Genomic DNA, 18,187 nt, shown 5'->3' on the forward strand with positions numbered 1-18,187 from the left:
GAGATAGGCAAAAAGAGTTTTGTTTTGTTTTGGTTTGTTTCTAGCAACATTTTATGCCAGAAAGTAATGGAGTAACAAATTTAAGATACTGAAGGGAAGACATTGTGAGTTAAGATATTTATATCTAGCCAATTTGGATTTTAAGTATAAAGAAAACGAACACTTATCAACCTGCCAGAATTCTGGAACTGTTGTTCCCTTAATCCTTTCCTGAGAACTCGCCTGAACAAAGAGCTTCAGATAAACAACATGGCTGGAGAAACGTTTGCATAAGGTCTACTGTGCCACCTCAGCAGCTGTAGTTGGCTTTATTTAAGCTCCTATATCAGGTGGACCAGCAGTGTCTCTTCCTCAGAGGTCTGAGCCTCAAATCCCTGAAGCCCCCCTCTCTTCTAAACTCCCAGGTCCCTATACTGCTCTCTTCCCTTTTGTTTCCTGAGTCTCCATATAGCAGCTACTTTTACTATCACTAGGGAAAACTCAGCATTTTCTTTCATTTTTCAGTCCACCACTACATGCATAACCAATGCCCAGTTTAAAAAGATCTTTTTAAATTAGAAATATCAATACAAATACATTATTCTTACTTTAAAAAAAAATGTATTTCCTTGCTCTGTTCATTGGAAAGGCTGAGAAGCAATGACATACAAGGAGCAATGACATACAAGGAGCAATGAACTCGGCTACCACCCAGGCTCGCTATACAATTTCCCACCAAAAGGACCAGAGCTCCTGGAAAAATTGCTTATCTAGATCTTGAAAGGGAAATGTATAAAATGAGCCTGAACTACCTTATTAGGCCAGAAAACAAGAAAACTACCAGACTAATATGATCACAGGGGCCAACTTGGAAGGGCTTTCACTGGCAAAATCTGGGACAATGTGAGCAAAGGAGAAATGAGCATGATGTATTGAATCACATCAAATATAACTTTCAAAAATCTGAGCATTTGGAGGAATAATAAAAATCCATGAAATTGTGATACTAAAAATTAAAAAAAAAAGAACCAACTCTGCTTATCATTCTAATTTCCTGTTCTAGGATAGTTTAGGCATTCAAAGGACTCCAGCTCTATGCAGTTGTCTTAGTTATACTTCCCAGCTCTTGCAGCGGGCCTAGGCTCCGTCTCTCATCTCTATATGGCCATTAAAATCTCCGTCCCTAGCCTTTCCTCGCAGAGCTTATGTTGGACTTGATACTCTACTTCAGGAGTCAAAAAACTATAACCTGTTGCCTGTCTGTGTAAATAAAGTTTGGTTGCAACAGTCACCTTCATTCATTTATGTATCGTATATTACTGCATTCACACTAAAAGGCACAGTTGAGTAGCTGCAACAGAGACTCTGTGGCCCATGAAGCATAAAGTATTGGCTATCTGGCCCTTTAAACAAATGCTTGCCAACCCCAGCCTGCTGGATGAGTTTGGCATTATCTTTGAGTTTCCATTTTATTCCTCACACTTGGTGATTTATCTTTTTCTTTCAAGTTCAGGAGAAAGAGATTTGGTTTTATTTCTTTGGTGAGGCAGTCTTCACCAATTTGTTCCACCATGGTGTTAAGAGTCCCCGAGTAACACCCACAACTGAAATACGGTAGAAGATAAATTACATCCTGTTGAAAAGAAAAAGGGACACAGAATAATGAGAGCTGCAATGAAATTTATAATTTGTTAACTTGTGCATCCTGATACTTTGTTTGATCAGCAAATAAAATTTCTTCACTTGCCCCTCTGTTTATATAACAAAACTATTTTTCCCTTTATTGCAAAGATATTTTCAACTTCTTTCCAATTCATAAGTTCCCATCCATTAATTAAGGGTCACAAATAATTGTCCAGGTCTCCTTAAGGATGAGTATTCATTTATTCATCAACATTTTCATCAACAGGAAGGCATTGTAACATAAAGTTTAGAAAGGATGGGGGAGGCAACTGTCTAGATTTCAAGTCCATACAGCATTTCTACTTAATTGCTCCATAAACTTGGAAAAGTTATATAAACTCTCCAGCCTCAGCTTTCTACCTGTGAAGTGAGACTAATAATAGTAACTACCTCTTTGAATTTGTTATGAAAGAGAAATTAATCTGTGTAAAACACTTAATGTCACAGCAATAACTCAATAAATAACAACTGTTGATCTCTTTAAAACTTTACTCTCCCCCCGCCCCCATTGTTTTGCACTCACTGTCTGCTTTCTGTGTCCATTCACTGTATGTTCTTCTGTGTGTCTTCCTGTCTTCTCTTTAGGTAGCTTCAGGAACCAATCCTGGGACCTTCCAGAGTGGAAGAGAGGTGCTCAATCTCTTGCACCACCTCAGCTCCCTGGACTGCTGTGTCTCTTATTGCCTTTCCTCTGTGTTTCTTTTTGTTGCATCATCTTGTTGTGCGAGCACTCCTCTTGGGCCAGCTCACCGCACAGGCCAGCACTCCACATGGGACAGCTCTCCACTTGGGTCAGCTTGCCATGGAGGCCAGTTTGTGTTCACCAGGAGGCCCTGGGAATCAAACCCTGGACCTCCAATATGGTAGACGGGAGCCCAATAGCTTGAGCCACATCTGCTTCCCCAGCTATTGTTCTTATCATGATCATATTTATTATTAAATTTATGGTTGTAATTATTAATTGTGGTAATGAAAAACAAAATACTGTGTAATGGACATGAATGTTACCCTGCAATGCTGGATGCAAAAAAACAGAAAGTTACTTTTCTCTGTTTACTTAAATAAAATTTTACATGTTTAGAAACCAGCACACTAACTTGACAGAAAGTTCTATCTTAGTCATTATAGAGGCTTATTCTCCCCATCCCAGGATTGTTCACATTACCTGTTGCACATAGACAGTCCAGCACATCTGTGGGAGGACCAAGTTTTCTTATTCCACACTCCCTAAGTCCTTAAAGGAGGGTGGCTCCAGTCCTTCCATGCAAATTTGCCTATACCCAGAAATACACAGTTTAGTGGTCAGTGCCTACTACTACCACAATCTTCTCTCCTTCCTCTCCCTCTTCCCTCACCTTGCTTCCCAGGGTGCTCCATATGGAAGCTAGGGCCTGGGTGCTGGTCTCAGCTACTCCTGGGGCCAATAAACCCATTCCTCTTTCCCAGTATCTGAAAGGATGCCCCAAACTTCTCTGAATCTAGCAACTTCCATCTTCCTTTCCCCAAGGCAATCCCTCATTATACCACCCAAGTGGTCCTTTAGAAACCCTGCTCTTTCTCATTCCAAGGGGTGCAGTGTCAGTAAGAAGGCAAATTTTTCCTTTCTAGCCCTCCAGTTATACTGAAAGTTAACAGAGCAAGTAAAGTAGGGTAAGTAAGGAAAATAGAGCTGTATAGGGAGAGATAAGAATGGAGGGCAAGACAGCAGAGAAGCTATAGGGTACCACTGGGACAGGAAATGGACAGATTTGGGGGGGTCAATCCCACATTAACACTTTATAATCAATTTTATTTTCTTACTTGGGCAAATGTTAAATGAGAAACCAGATTCAAATGTCCAAAATAAGAGTAATTGATCCACTGTCTCTAAGTTCTGTCTTCATCTTGCTTCTCCTAATCCAACTGGTTTAATTATTTCCTCATATCTCTTTGATCAAAGAGAAACAAAAATAAAACCAATATGCACAAAATAAGTTCCATTCAGCTACCCATGGCACCAGAAATGTAAATAAGTTGACCTAACCATTTTCCCTCCCAAAAAGAAAATATGACAAAGAAAAAAAAGATCTTGTGATGTCTATCAGAGCTCTCAATAAAACTTTTAGGATGAACAGGCAAGATAATTTGGAGAGATTGCTGCTTATAATGGGTTGGTGCTACAGTAAAGGAGGTTGAAATATTCCTGAATGCAGAGCCAGAGGGCATAGTCCATAATAGAACCAGAAAGAGCTGTTTTATTGAAATATTTGGAACATAAGCAAGATCTCTGACAACATCCAAATGAGAAAGAGACACTCCACTTTCTATCACTTCCCAACAGAAACCCTTAGCAGAAGTACCAATGATTCCCAGGGATGAAAACTCAAAACAAAACATAGTAGAAAAGGAGGTTCTTGGAAAACGCATCTGGATGACAAATAGCATGAGTTGTAGCAACAGAAAAGTGAAAAGAAAGGGAAAACATGGCTGATCACATGTCTCCTGACCAAACTTGTTCATGATCACATATGAGAAAACTTCTAAAGACTCCTGGAAATACCATGCCAAGGGAATGTTGCATGGCGTTAGCACAGTAATAGGTAGGAGCAAGGCCTAATTAAACATGAGCTACATGTAATTGCATAACAATAGTAGGTCCTCAAATTATTATGAGTTATCAGGAAGTAGATTTGTAATCTCCAATGTACAAGTCAAATGTGAGGTGGTACTAGTATCAGTAAGTTGAATCACACAATAACACCTCAGGGGTGATATCATCAACATAGTGATGTAAGACTTTCCCTGAAAAGAATCTCCTCTCAGAATCAACTAATAAAAGGACAAATCCCACTTGCTTAGAACAGCCTGGGACAATAGAGAACAGAGAAGGACTCCACAAACGCTGAATCAAAGAAAAAGAAAAATATTTTTCAAGATCAGGTAGGAATATTCCCTCCTGGACTCACCAGTCCAGAAACCTACCCCTCCCTCAGTCCCCCAGCTTGGGTGTCACAACATATTAAAAGAATTATACACCATGGACAAGTGGATTTTATCTCAGCGATGCAGGGTAGTTCAACCTAAGAAAATCAATTAAGGTAATACACTGTATTGATAAAATGAAGGGGAAAATTCACATGATCATCTCAATCGATGCAAAAAAAAGGCATTTGACAAAATCCAGCATCCTTTCTTGAAATAAAACACTGAGAAAAATAGGAATAAAAGGAAACTTCCCCAATATGATAAAAGGTATATGTGAAAAACCCACAGCTACCATCATACTCAGTGGTGAAAGAATGAAAGCTTTCCCTCTAATATCTGGAACAAGTCAAGGATGGCCACTGTCATCACTATATTTCAGCATTGTGCTGGAAGTTGTAGTCAGAGCAGTTAAGCAAGAAAAAGGAATAAAAAGCATCCAAATAGGAAAGGAAGAAGGAAAGCTTTCACTATTTGCAGATAACATGATCCTATATAGAGAAATTCCTGAAAAACTACAACAATGCTTCTAGAGCTAATAAACAAATTTCAGCAAAGCAGTAGCATACAAGATCAACACACCAAAAAATCAGTATTTCTGATTTTTCTATACACTAGAATATAGTGTTTCTATACACTAGTAATGAACAATCTGAGGAAGAAATCAAAACTAAAATTCCATTTAGAATAGCAACTAAAATAATATACTATCTAGGAATACAATTTTTTCAAGGATGTAAAGGAGCTAAACGTGGAAAACTAAAAATCTTTGCTAAAAGAAATCAAAGAAAATCTACATAAATGGAATGGCATTCCATGCTCATGGATTAGAAGATTAGATATTGCTTATATGATATTTCTACACAAAATGATTTACAGATTCAATATTATCCAAATCAAAATTCCAGCAATCCACTTTGCAAAAATGGAAAACACAATTATCAAAAATTTTTGGAAGGGTAAGGGGCCCTGTAGAAGTTTTAAATTGCTTATGAATTCCAAAAAATAGATATTGGATTGTGTTTGGTCTGTTCCTCTGGGCATAATAGATTGTATTAAATTCAGAGGTTTTACTTTTATTTGATTAAATTATGATTAGGTTTTGATTCAGCTACATCAGAAGAGAAAATGACAAGGTGGAGGAGAGAGTTTGAGTTTGATGCTGGAGCCCCAGGAAGTAAACACATAGGAGAAGAACACAGAGGAATAAAGATGGATCCACAGCAATGGCAGAGGCCCTGGAAGAGAGTCTGATAATATACAGCTGACTTTATGGAGCGAACAGAGCAGCTGAACCCAGAAAGAAATGAGCTCTAGGGAGAGTGGCATTTAGGAGGAGGAGGAAGACTGAACCCTTGCAAAGACCAGCAGCCATCTTGCTCCAACACATGGCAATAGACTTTGGTGAGGGAAGTAAATTACACTTTATGGTCTTCTGACTGTAATCTTCTACCCCAAATAAATACACTTTATAAATGCCAACAGATTTGTGGTACTTTGCATCAGTACCCCTTTGGATGACTAATATAGGCCCCAAATAGCCAAAAAATATTGATAAAGGATGAAGTTGGAAGACTCATATTTCTTGACTTTAAAGCTTATTACAAAGCTACAGTGGTTAAACAGCATGGTATTGTCATAAGGCTATATAGACCAAAGGGATCAAGTTCAGAGTTCAGAGTTCAGAAATAAACCCTCACTTTTATTGCCAATTTATTTTTGGCAAGGCTACCAAGTCTACTCAATTGGGAAAGAATAGTGTCTTCAACAAATGGTGCTGGAAGAATAGAATAGTCATATACAAAATAATGAAAGAGGACCCATATCTTATGCCATATATAAAAATTACCTCAAAATGAGTCAAAGATATAAATATAAGATCCAGGACTGTAAAAATCCTAGTAGAAAATGTAGGAAATCATCTTTGGGACCTTGTATTAGGCAATGGTTTCTTAGACTTTACAGCCAAAGCATAAGCAACAAAAGAAAAAACAGATAAATGGGACTCATCAAAACTTAAAACTTCTATGCATCAAAGAACTTTATCACAAGAGTAAAATAGACTACTCAATGGGAGAAACTATTTGGAAGCCACATATGTGGTAAGAGTTTAATATATAGAATATATAAAGATACTCTACACATCAACAATAAAAAGAAAAACAACCCAATTTTAAAAATGGGCAAAAGATTTGAAAAGACATATCTCCAAAGAGGATATACAAATGGTTAAAAAAGCACATGAAGGAAATAGATTTGTCCCAATGGATAGGGCATCCGCCTACCATATGGGAGGTCCAAGATTCAAACCCAGGGCCTCCTGACCTGTGTGATGAGCTGGCCTATGCTCAGTGCTGATGTGCACAAGGAGTGCCATGCCTTCAGGGGTGTCTCCCACATAGGGGAGCCCCACGCACAAGGAGTGTGCCCTGTAAGGAGAGCCACCCACCACAAAAAAAAGTGCAGCCTGCCCAGGAATGGTGCCGCACACACAGAGAGCTGATGCAGCAAGATGACGCAACAAAGAGAGACAGATTCCGGGTGCCACTGACAAAAATACAGGTGGACACAGAAGAACATGCAGCGAATGGACATAGAGAGCAGACAACTGGGAGTGGGGGGCAAGGAAGAGGAGAGAAATAAATAAAAAATATAAATCTTAAAAATAAATAAATAAAAATTGAAAAATTGAAAAATTAAAAAAGCACATGAAAAGATGCTCAACATCATTAGTGATTAGGGAAATGCAAATCAAAACCATAGTGCGGTACCATTTCACACCCACTAGAATAGCTACTATTAAAAAGACAGAGAGGCTTTGGAGAAATAGGAATATTCATTCCTTGCTGATAGGAATGTAAAATGGTGCAACCACTGTGGAGGACAGTTTGGCAGTTTCACAGAAACCTAAGTATAGAATTATCAAATAATCCAGCTATCCTTCTCTTATTTATATACCCCAAAGAATTGAAAGCAGGGACTTGCAAATATATTTTGCCCATAAATCTTCATAGTGGCATTATTCACAATTGCCAAAACATGGAAGCAATGCAAGTGTCTATCAGCTGATGAATGGATAAACAAAATGTGGTATATACATATACAATGGAATATTCAGCATTAAAAAGGGATGAAGTTCTGCTCATGTGACAACATGGATGAACTTTGAAGACATTTTAATGAGTGAAATAAGCCAGAAAAATATTGTATGAGCTCACTGATATGAAATAATTAGAATAAGCAAACTCATGGAGTTAGAATCTAGAATATTGGCTAGAATGGGATGGTGCTAGGGAATGGGGAGATAATGCTTAATTTATACAGAATTTCTATTTGGGTAGATTGTAAAGTTTTGGAAATGAATGGTGGTAATGGTACCACAACATTGTGACTATAATTAACAACACTGAATTATATATGTTAATGTGTTTGAAAGGGAAAATTTTAGGTCTTAAATATGTTACTAGAAAAAAATTTAAAAGATAAAATATAGGACTGTACAACACTATGAACCCTATTGTAAACAATGGACTATTATTAATAGTAAAATTGGGAAAAGGACTTGGTCCAGTGGTTAGGGCGTCCGTCTACCACACGGAAGGTCCGCGGTTCAAACCCCGGGCCTCCTTGACCCGTGTGGAGCTGGCCCATGCGCAGTGCTGATGCGCACAAGGAGTGCCCTGCCACGCAGGGGTGTGCCCTGCACGCAGGGGTGTCCCCTGCGTAGGGGAGCCCCACGCGCAATGAGTGCGTCCAGTAAGGAGAGCCGCCCAGGGTGAAAGAAAGTGCAGCCTGCCCAGGAATGGCGCCGCCCACACTTCCTGTGCCGCTGACGACAACAGAAGCGGACAAAGAAACAAGACGCAGCAAATAGACACAGAGAACAGACAACCGGGGGAGGGGGGGAATTAATTAAATAAATAAATCTTTAAAAAAAAAATTAATAGTAAAATTATAAAAATGTTCTTTCATGAATTATAACAAATGTACCACACGAATGTAAGGTGTTAATAATACGGAGCTATATTGGAGAAAAAATACACCCTAATGTAAACTATAGACTGTAGTTAATAGAATAATGATAATATTCTTTCATCACTTGTAGCAAAGGTACCACATTAATGCAAAGTGTAATAATGGGGGTGGGGGTATGTGCGAACTGTGTTTTTTACATGATTTTTCTGTAAACCTAAAACTTCTCTAATAAAAAAAATTTTTTTTTAATTAACACCACAAATATTCTAAACTTTGCAGGAAAAAAAGTACTGAGAATTTCTTTCTGAAACATGGTTGTTGTAATACAGGTTTATAAATTCCTTGATGTTGTAAGATGCTTTGAAAAATGCAAGTTTTGCTCCAATTTTATTTCTTTTCAAGGATTATACCATTGTTACACTATTGTAGGAGAGAGTCTCAGATCCTTTCTTGGAAGCTACTATTGATGGCTGCCCTGGGAGAAAGCAACCTATCAGAATTAAACTCTTTATCTAACTTCCTAACTTCCTAATTCACTTTTCCTCCAGTATAATCTATCTGTATGATCCTACCTAGTAATGGGATGTCATTCTTGATTCCTTTCTCCTTCATCCCTGACATTCAATTAAATTCTAAGACCTCTCACTTCTATCTCTTCAATGTTTCTTGAATCCACCTACTCACTCTATCTCTAAGACTATTTCCTTAATTTAGGCCACAATGCATTCTCTCTTGAATTCTTCAACAGCTATCTAAATGGTCTTCAAAATATCACCACACAGCACTACATAATTAACCATTTACTTCGCCCCACTATCTCTCATGCCATCACACTCACATTGTATTCTGTAGACACGTGCAAGTACTTTGCTTTCTCACCTTCAGGTCACTGCTTGTGCAGGTTTTTGCCTATGATCTTCCTTTCTTCATTTTCCTAATGCCCTCTGACTAATTCCTACAGGCCTTCTAGGGTTTAGTTTAGATGTCAGCTCCTGGGAGAAACATTTCACAACTGCCCTACTTCTGAATTTCACGATGCTTACCCCAGCTTCTTATTGAAAATGCCTTATTTCGCTTGCCTGTTTACTGGTCTTTCCTACTGCACCAGCAGATGTCAAAGTGTGGTCTGTGGATTCCTGGGAGAACCCAAAACCCTTTCATAGTGTCCACAGAGTCAAAACTCTTTTCATAATATTATTCAGACATTGTCTTTTTTCACTGTGCCGACATTTGTCCTGATGTTACAAAAGCAATGATGGGTAAAACTGCTGGAGCCTTAGCACAAATCAAGGCAGTGACACCCAACATTACTGGAAGCCATTTACTCTTTACTGCATATGCTCACAGTAAAAGCAGCAGTGATGTTGCCTAAGAATTCCCTGATGAAACAGTAACAATGATTATTTTAATTAAATCTCAGTCCTTGAGTATACTTCGTTTTCATAGTCAGGGTGATGAAGTGAGAAGCATACATATAGTGTTTCTGCCACACCCTGTCTCACAAAAAAGTGCTTGAACAGTAGTTTGAGTTATGACTGAACTAGTCACTTTTTTCACATAACACAATTTCCATTTGGAAGCATGACCGAGATACTAACTGATTATTTAGTCGTGAGTTGTTTTGTTTTGTTTAGGAGGTTCCAGAGATTGAACCTGGTACCTTGTATATGGGAAACAGGCACTCAACCACTAAGTTACACCATTCTCCTTTGTCAGAGATTTTATGGAAAACGTACAATGAATTTGTCACTTCAAGGAAAACAATTGATAGTATTTGTTGTCAATGACAAAATTCTATCTTCTAAGTGAAAATTAGAATTTTGGAAAACATATATTCCATAATTTGTTTAAGAGTTGCCCAATTCTTAAAGCGTTTTCTAATGAGATCAATGGTGATATTAGAAAATGTGATTTTTTAAATAAGGTCTCAGTGAAATGCATCAACATTTAGAAGATCTACATAACTAAAGAAACTAATATCTTCCAAATAACCAGTGCATTGATAAAAGTACAATTCAATGTGACAGAATGAAATGATCATTGATAAGGTTTCAGATTCCACATGGCAAGTAACTTTTACAAAATTACCACTTAATGAGTTTTGGTTTTGGATCAAAAGAATATCTTCCATTAATCTGAAAAGTAATTAAAATATCACTTTGTTTTCCTGCAACACATCTTATACTTGAACCAAAAGAGCATCACAATGGACTGAATGCAAAAGCAGATTAAAGTACTAAGCTGTCTTCCATTTAGTCAGAGATTAAACGTATTTACAAAAATGTTAAACAATCTCACTCTTCTCATCAAATTAATTTTTGCACCAGGAAGTATAATTATTGTTCAAAAATATGTTATTTATGTTATCATGTAATGAGTATGTATTATTTTTAAATGAATTAATAAATATTTTTAAATTATTGGTTTTATTGTTGAATATGAAAAATATCAATAGATATAACCCACATTAAGAAAAGTTTTTTGGAATCCTCAATAATTTTTGAGAAGGTAAAGGGGTTCTCAAATCAAAACATTTGAGAACTACTCCTCTAGACTATTTCTGTTTGTGGTCAGGAGCCTTATGCTATTGTCTATCATAACCCAGCTCCTTGCCCCAGTATTGACCTCACAGAAAGTAGTAAATTAATAAGTTTCAAAGAAATGAAATACAGATAGGGCACTTCTCAAAGAAAAAGAATTACGTGAAATTCTGAGGAAGGTTCACCACTTTGCCTAAAAACTGACAAAACAAAAATAGTTTGTCCTTCACCACTCTGCGAAAGTCAGACTTTGTCTAGGTAGTTGTCTCTGGTTCTGAGATAACTAACCCAAGAGTGTCAGGAGATCCTGGAGTGATTTTGAAAGAGCCACAAAGAAGATTTAGAGTTAAAATAAAACCTAAGTGAAAATTAGATTATTTTGTTTCTTGAATGGAATGTAAACACGAAACTTAATAATGCTTGTCAAATAGATAAAGGGTTATTCCACAATGCACATTGGCCAGCTGCTCTTTGTTTTCATGGAGTCAGGAACAAAAGGAAGCCGCTTAACCCAAAACCTCAGGAATTTAGCGGCAAACAGAATTTGGGGATGCAGAGGGTCATTAAGCCTTATCAGAGTGGTGGGGGAGGCCGTGGAGTTTGGCTCACCTGAAGAACACTTCTGCTGAAGAAAGAGGAGCAAAATGATGTTCTCTAACTGGCTAAATGGGTTGTGTTAATTTCAAGAGACAGGTGATTCGGAGGTACACACTATTGCAATTAAAAATTTTAAAAATGCACGGATCATCATAAAAGTATTTCCATTGTGCCTTTCTAGATAATATTATGGTATACTCTGAGCAGATAAAGCATAAAAGGTCAATTGAAAGGCTATAATTAAATGGCAAGAGGAGTAAACAGAGGAGGGTATTCAGTGTTATGAATGATGCCATGGGGGTGAGTTGCCTAGGATCATCCCAAGGTGGGCACCATTCTGCTTGGTAAAAAAAAAAAAAAGAGTTTGAGGGCAGGGATATGATGCTCAAACTGCCCATCTACCCCTTTTTCTCTTCTCTAAAATCACTCATGGGACTGCCACACTTGCCTGCCCTTACACATTGGGCACAGATATCTCTCAACAAGAGAAGGCACTTGGCCTTTTGTTCAGCCAAACCTGCCTCCACCGTATTAGTCAGCCCTAGTTGCATAGATCAGGCCAATGTCAGTGTAGAGTAATGCCAAGTTATGATTCCTTTTAAACTCAGTCTATGCAACTTAAAGGCTAAAAATAATGGTGCCGATTGAGAGTGGCAGCAAGAATTAGTTGAGTCAAATTGTGTATGTGTGTGTGTGCACAGCTGTGCTTTCTGTTTTCTATTGTTTATCAAGCTCCCTAAAGCACAGTTCAGCAAAAACTGTTAGTATTTGAAAGAGTCAAAATTGATGTCAAAGTAAGTAGGAAAAAATGAGAACATTGGTCTTGACTAACAGGTGGATTGGTTGATTGAAAAGTTAATTCAGTGATACAAGCTTCCATTCAGTCAATCTTTAGAATGTGTACCAAATATTTCTTTGACCTTTTATATTTCCCTTGTTGGTATTTATTCAAGCCTCCAGCATCCAATCACATTTCCTACCTTTTGCCTCTTATTCCCACTCCGTGAAAAGGCAAGCAAAAATCTCACTCTTTTCAGTGTGAGAAAGCTGCCTACATGCTAATTACCTGCAACAACCCTCAAGTTTAACTTCATTCTTTCTACCTTTCTACATTTAATATTTGTTTCTATTTTCAAACTCAGCATCCTTGAATTGTTTCTGTCAAGCTTTCCTTTAGCAGAAAGCAGATGGTTGGGCGATCTGGGAAAAGGAAGGGAAAAGAGCAAAGATTTGGGAAAGATGTAGGCTTTGGTTGTTAAAAACTGAACCCATTATCTCATTGCCATGGTTTCTGGTCCACTGGCCTCTGGAATGAGTGTTTCTGGGTCATTTTAGGTTCTGGAGCACCAGCTGGGCTCCATTGCACTACCCCCTTAGCTGGTGAACCCATTCCTACTCCTGAGACTTTTTTTTTCATCTACTGACAGTCGTGCAGAATTAGGGAGCATTTTTAAGTGTAGAGCATACTACACTGTATTTATTTATCCTGTAAATAATTCCTCAGTAAAGTCCAAGGAAGTGTTCTTTGCTCCCAAAGGATAAAACTTACCTTCTACAATCAATCTTCACCTGCTCTATTGTAATTATGGATTATTTATCCATATTTCATCTCCCTGGCAGCTTGCAGCTAATATGCTCATTGCTAACAAGTGAGATAGCTTGCAAGATGATTCATCATTATTGCAGATCTTTAGTCTGTGTGTGTTTAAACTTATCCTTTCCACAAGCTCTATAATCTTAGCCCTACTGCTTCCTCAAGGAAGACTGGGGGACCTGGACTTTATTAGAAGGGTAGTAATGTGTATTTGCTTACTGTTTCCAAAACCACACTCACACACAAGTCAAATCTCAAAAGGACAAATGATAATAAGAAAACTAAATCAGAAAGGTCAACTGTTGTTTGGTTAAGAGAGAAAAAAAGAGATAAAGGTAGTCGTTTTTAATATAAGGAATTATAACTTTACACAAAAGTTAAGTATATTCCTATATTGACATTTTACTGAAATAACTTCATTTGTTACAAGGAGCTTCTACTGTCAATCAGTCTTAATGGGTGTTGACTGAGAAATAACAAACCGAGCTGTGAAGCACTAAAAACGTTTATTTGAGTCTTAGAATTGCAATTCGGGGAGCACAGATTCAGGTAGTAACCCAAACAGTGCCCCATCTTGGGGCTTTCAAGAAAGGATTTTTAAAGAAAAAGAAGATTACATAAGTTGTAAAGAATTGTGATTGATGGATATTTGGAGCTTTCCAAATGTCCTTCAAACTAGACAATTTACAGATTTCTTTACCTTCTAATTGTCTTCTGGCATCCAGATGTCCTTAGAAATGTGGCTGCTTTGGGTTTTGTATACCTTGGCAGTTTGTGGTATCTGGCTGAGAAGTGCATGAAAGTAACTTCCCAAATGGTTTCTCGACACCATTTTAAATCTCTTAGCTATAGTAACTCCATTTTGCTTTCTATTTTCTCATGGGGAAGGAAAAATAAAAACCTGCCTTGTGGCCGGTATCCTTACCTCGGTAATGATGACACTTTGCCAAAGAATATTTGCATCATCTGTTCCCTCTGATTTACTCCTAGGAAAATGTAACTGTGCTGCCCCCTAATGGTGAGCACCTTACAGGTTCAAGGTCACCAGCTTGAGCTGTGCAACGGCTATTGGAAGGAATGCCAGCAAGATACCGAAATTCAAAAGATAAACCCTAACACAAACTCATAGAATTTTTTTCCAAATGAATCACCAATGTTCAATCAGCAGTAGAACTTCTCTATATTTGTTTTTGCCTTGAGAAATTATGAGCTCTCAGATGCCAGTGTCATATATTCTTCCCTTAAATGATCAAGGGACATGAAGGAATCCTGCTTGAAATTGTAATACAATGGCACCTCCCTGAAAACAAAAGAGTTATTCTCCAGGATGCAAGCAAGGTCCAAAAAAAAAGTATTTTATATGTTATTTTTTAAGATATCTTCTGTCTCTCTCTTTTAAAGCTGAAAATTCATCAACCTGAGTTGCTTAATCTGTTTTGGTAGTTTCCCTTATGCCATTACAATGCAAGTTTGTCAAAATGAAAACCAGGGTCATTATCCAGGATTGACAGCTTCCAGATCTCCTACTTTCAGACCTATGTTTTAATTGACCCCAAAGACCTGCAGGAAAAGCAGAGAAAGCACCCTGGCTTGGATGTGCTTGGCACACTTTTCAGCCTAGGGCCTTGACCTTCAATTACCCCTGACATTTGACAGAGAAGAGAATCAGCTTATAATTATAGGCAAGTGAAAATAGGAAGGCTTCTTCCACACAGCCCAGGGAAGATCTGCATCTAAACTAGCTGATCAAGTCACATAAATATTAATAACACTGTTTAAAGTGTCATGTGGTTCTATTGACCACGCCTCAGCCAAAGCCGCTTCTATAGCCCAGCTGCTAGTCGCTGTCTCTGAGATCCATTTATAAATAATTGAAGTGTTTAGTGTGAAATTACCCGCCTGTATATGAAAGAGATCATTGTGTGAGTGCCCATCAGATGGGGAATCCCAAATTAGTGTTAGGTTGAAAAGATGGGGTAGGCCATATTACCCGGATGAGTATGTGCATGTATGTGTGTGTGTTTGCCTGAATATCAGCAACTTCACACAGGGGAGAGGGAGAGAAGAATGCTGCTTCGATCGTTCCTTCATCTTCTCCAAGTGAGTGATCTAGGTCGAAGCATAGGCTTCAACTTTAAGTGCTTGAATTTTCTTTTAATTGGGAAAAAGGAAATTGAGAAAGGGAAAAGCAAAATGTCAGAGTGTGATAGCGTTGCTACCACAGCAACACAGGAGTGTGTTTTGAATAACTTAAAGAAAAATTCGACTCACACACACATATACAGAATTCTCAGTAACATTATTCTAAGAGACACGAAGGAGGTAAAATTGTCCAAGTCACAGGGGAAATGAGAAAAGAATTTAATTACATCATTCCAAAAATAATAGCTTCTTGGAGGGAAATCCACATGACAAACTTCATATTAGACTACATAGCCCGTTTTTTCTTCAGTAACCTTAATCTAGAGTGTAAGATCCACCGGGGCATGTATGGTTGACAAGTACCACATCCAGATTGAATGAGTTTTTACTTTACAAATTGCAAATATCCTCATTCTTATCTCCCTAAAACAGATTACATTTACTAATCTGAAGGAAAGTTTAAGTCCTAATTTATTAACAAATAGCTTCTGACAAATATTTATTAAAAGGATGCTGATAAACTAATTTGAAGAGATTAGCACAAGATTAAAAAATAAAATATTGTATTTAACTATTTTAACATTTCCTGAGGTAACTCATTCTTCAAAGTCAAATATATATATTTTCAAAAGCATACATGTTTTCAAGCAAGTCTTCACTGAGAATCCTTCCTGTTTAAAAGTATGGTGCTAAAATCTGAAGGTTCAAAGATTTATAAAGCAGGGGCTCTGCCCTCAAAGGACTTGTAAAATCCAGAGATGTTCCAGCAGAATAAATCCATATTCCTCCATTGATTTTTGGATCATATCTAATTCAAAAGATTTCTAGACAACTCTCCCCTCCAGAGTCTATTCAATTCCCTTTGAATCATAATTACGGAAAATACAACAGAGAACTTTGATATAAAATATTGCTATAAAGAGAGGGAAACAAGTAATGATAAAGACTGAACCCACAACTACAGTAGTTTTACACTAAGATTATATTTAATGAACTTGGAAGAACCATCAATGGTTTCTCAGAATAGCAAGAAATTCCAAGAAGGATGAGATAGAGTTCAATTGCTCATTTAACCTCCAGAGTCTGTGTTATCAAGGGAAAGATGTCTCACTGAACTAGGACACAAGATAAGAGAAAATGAGAAAGGATGGCCAAGGCATATTTCTGGTATTTTCAAAAGGCGTATTACCTGAAACTACTAAAATAGCCTGGTGCTGAGACAGCTGCTATAATTGAAACATATCTCATTTGCATCAGCAGCTCATGCACTTACTTTCAGCAGCATTCAGTCACTGAGCTAAACATTGGGGCTACCAGGCCCCTCTGACAGCGTGTTCAGCCAGACTATTTAGCTGACACATTTCTAGGTTTCTGCATGTCCCTGTGTCCCGTAGAAAACCTCGGGGGTGGCACACACTCTTTTTTAAGATTCAGCTTCCCTTGAGAATGTGAGCTGCATCTCTGGTGGCACATGTGGGAGGTGAGGGTGTTACATCCTCACAGGCAGCTGTTCCGAACTTAGATAAATGTTAAATCTATCAATGGTGTTGGCAGGGTAGAGAGAGAAACCTGGAAAATAGTGGGGAGTGAAAACTAGACAATAGAGAAATTATTTTCTATCCACTGATTTTTATTTCCTTTATTAATCCTGGAATGTTGCCCTGAGAGTCCCTGTTCATGTTTTCTCTCTGTGGTCTCATTTATTTCTTCTCTATTCCGGTAATCTTGCTCTGGGTCCTGAATGGATCCTATATCCATGTCTACAGAAGTCATAGAAGCTGCCACCTATCATATCCACGGACTTGTTACCAGACTGGTGGACAGAACTGTGTGCCTTAATGCATGGAATTCAGTTACCCCATAGATCCAATCCCTCCTTGTCTTCTATACACTGGCTCAAAGAAAATAAGGCCAGATTTGAGAAAAAAATCCTGGAGGGATCCAATATTTCCTGTTCATTCACTTTTTTTTTTTAATAATTGATTTTTTTAAAGAAGCTTTAGATTATATAAATCTTACATAAAAAATATAAGGGATCCCCATATGCTCCTCTCCCTCCCCTCTTACACTTTAACACATTAACAACCTCTTTCATTACCATGGTACATTTGTTAAAATTGATGAACCCACATTGAAATATTGCTACTTACCATGCACTATAGTTTACATTAGTGTTTACGCATTTATAGATTCCCTACACATGGCTCTTCTGCCCCTTTTATTTGAACCCATAATTAGCTCTAAACTTGATAAATATCTCCAGAGACTTAAATCCTTGTTCCATCCACGTGCCCGTTGAGCCCTGAATTTCAACAGAGTTGCAACACCTACTCTCCAGTTCTTTCGACTCACCCAGGACAACTAACAAGGAGATGATAATGGATAATGTCCATCCCAAGGAATAGAGAGTGTCTGCAACTGCATCCATTTATCTGCCCCATGGATCTAAGCCCACTCTCAATTAGAAGCAGAGTAGGCCTCACCATCCCCAAATCTTCAAGATTGGGGAATGAACAATGAACTATAGTAGACTTATTATTATTCTGTTCATTCACCCTTATGCGCCAGTCAAGGAAATGGCTTGCAACGCAAAGTATGAAGGGGATCTGACTGCAAAAATGCCTCCCTCTCCTTCCCCCACCCCTTTACACTGACTCACCTGATCTGACGATCTGACATTGCCCCTTCATTCTTTCTTCCTATGAGGCTAGACGGG

Source organism: Dasypus novemcinctus, chromosome 16 (genome assembly GCF_030445035.2).
Source record: "Dasypus novemcinctus isolate mDasNov1 chromosome 16, mDasNov1.1.hap2, whole genome shotgun sequence".
NCBI classification, from domain to species: Eukaryota; Metazoa; Chordata; class Mammalia; order Cingulata; family Dasypodidae; genus Dasypus; species Dasypus novemcinctus.